Source organism: Scophthalmus maximus, chromosome 5, assembly GCF_022379125.1.
Source record: "Scophthalmus maximus strain ysfricsl-2021 chromosome 5, ASM2237912v1, whole genome shotgun sequence".
Classification (NCBI taxonomy): domain Eukaryota; kingdom Metazoa; phylum Chordata; class Actinopteri; order Pleuronectiformes; family Scophthalmidae; genus Scophthalmus; species Scophthalmus maximus.
In genome coordinates, this window is record NC_061519.1 from 27,175,001 (window position 1) to 27,177,500 (window position 2,500).

Genomic DNA, 2,500 nt, shown 5'->3' on the forward strand with positions numbered 1-2,500 from the left:
GAACGCAGCTGTTCCCTGGTGACGAGGGTCAAAGCCTCGAACTTCACAACCACCAGCTGAGACGTGAAACTGTCAAGACGAGTCAAAGCTTCAGACCCCGAAACGCCACTTGTGTCTGAACCGGATCTTTCAATCACCTCCTAGAAAACTGTCCATTTACAGAAGACAAGATCCTCTCTCATCATGACGGCAGACGAGGAATCGTCAGCCTCGGGGGGAAAGGCGACGGATCAAACGTTTCTTCAACTACGATCTTGGGAGTTGGTTGATTCGCGATGAGCAGTTTACACCACGACTCCCGTCGAGGACGCGTCTGTCCCGACTCTCAGAACGCTGAGTGTGGTTAAAACGGTGGTCGGCCCTTTGTCCTGAATCTACTGAGACAGAGACAGAGCGTTTCTATGGAGACAAACCTTCCGTCTGTTTGATGACCACAACCACAGAGACCGGACAACATGCACTGACCACTTGTTGATCCGTGTAAACCATCAGAAATCTCCTCAATATTGAGCTCCTTGTCATAAATACTTCTAGAGCTGCAACAGTTAATCGAGCCCGAGCGGCAGGAAGAAAATCACTGACGATCCGACTCGGATCAATTCTGTTGTTGTTGTTGTTGTTGTTGTTGTTTTTCTGGTACAAAAGCAGAGACGTCAACGTCGTGGAGGGGGAGGGGCTCCTGTCAGACCTGTCTGGAGGTTCATCGCTGATCTGCCACAGAAAACTGCTGATGTCCAACATCTCCTGTTTCCCTCGCTCTCTCTCTCTCTGCTCTCACACATGCTCGCTCTACCTGACTCCACTGTAGATCTGGTTTCACTCTCTCTCTCTCTCTCTCTACCGTGTTGTTATGGCAACCAAAATAAAATTTGGTGCGACGGTGGAATCTGACCCCCACCTCCCGCAGCACGAAATTCCCTCACAGCTCCTCCTGCAGGGGGCGCAAACGAGCGCACAGGAAGTGACAGGAGAAGAAGAAAAGAGTATATATATATATATATATATATATATCTCTCAGGTTATATGAATAATCTCTGTGTCTATATAAAGGGAACACTTGTGAGATTACGGCAGAGGTAAAAAAAAAAATCAAGTATAGACATTACGGGGTCAGTGGACAACATAAATGAAAGATTCTATTAATAAAATCTAAACGTCAGCGTGAATATCAGCGTAATAAAGCGACTGAGGCCCGTTTCTCTTGAAATCCACAGAACATCTGAACTAGGGCTGAGCGAGATCCATCCATCCATCGTCTACCGCTTTATCCATTTAAGAGTCGCGGGGGGTGGAGCCAATCCCAGCTGACATTGGGCGAGAGGCGGGGTTCACTCTGGACAGGTCCCAGCCTATCACAGGGCCACATACAGAGACGGACAACCATTCACTCTCACATTCACACCTACGGTCAATTCAGAGTCTCAATGAACCTGACCCCATTCTCATGTCTCTGGACTGTGGGAGGAAGACGGAGAACCTGGAGAGAACCCACGCACACACGGGGAGAACATGTAAACTCCACACAGAAAGACTTGGCGAGCTGGGCGAGATATGGCCTACAAATAATATTTTTTTAAATCTCCTCTCAAGCACAGTTTCATAAACGCACCTTTTAACCCTTTGATGCAGACAATCACACTGTCTGTGTTAAAACATTCTTTAATCTAATCATATTAATTAACGGTTTCTACTGGGACAATTTTATTCTTCATACTGCAAGTCTCATGCCGGCGCCTTTAAAACATTATACATGACAATTTGTAGTCGCGGTATTGCCAATATAGAAATTTGTAATATGATCTGTACCAAACTTCATGCTCATAAAGTTACAGCCTTCAGTCGGGACAAGGTCAGACTGATATGTGTCTCTGAGTTTGTATGCAATGAAGACATTCAGTAGAATATTTCTCTACGTGGTGGGGGCGTGTCCCAAGTCTGACTTCCTGTCTGCAGCTCTCAGCCTCAAGCTCATTGGTTCCTCACGCCGAAGACGAGAACATCTTCGTCGTCGTCACATCTTCTTTCGAACGGAGAAAACTTCTGTTTGTGAAAATTGAGCCACTGATTAATAATTCCAGCTTTTCACCGATGTGAGAATATTTAGGGACAAAGTAAAATAATCCCACAACATACGGTAAGGTGGACCTAGGGAATTCAAGCACGATCGGTTTACAAACGCACACACACACACACACACACACACACACACACACACACACAGTGCCTCACTTGACCTCGACCTCCGGTGACCCTGCAGCTTCACATCAAATCTATCGTGACATTTCCTCGGTCGACCAGCGAGACTCTCTGAGGACTTTACCGCCCTGAGTTCAGACTCTCAGGCCTCGTTCACGCAGACAACTTTGTTTTGAACTCGACCACACGAGCGTTTTCAGAAGCTCCGCCCACATTAACACGCCTGAACAGGACGATATTCTAAGAGCAGTTAATACATTTATAAATGTTGTTATTCTTTGAGATGCACTGGTATCGGAACAGA

General features: G+C 46.4%; 1 protein-coding gene across 1 annotated transcript in view; it reads right to left on the minus strand.

Annotated features, from left to right (window-relative positions):
* kcnq3 (potassium voltage-gated channel, KQT-like subfamily, member 3) overlaps nucleotides 1–2,500 on the minus strand; it is a 53,360-nt gene that overhangs the window by 49,159 nt on the left and 1,701 nt on the right. The window lies entirely within an intron of this gene.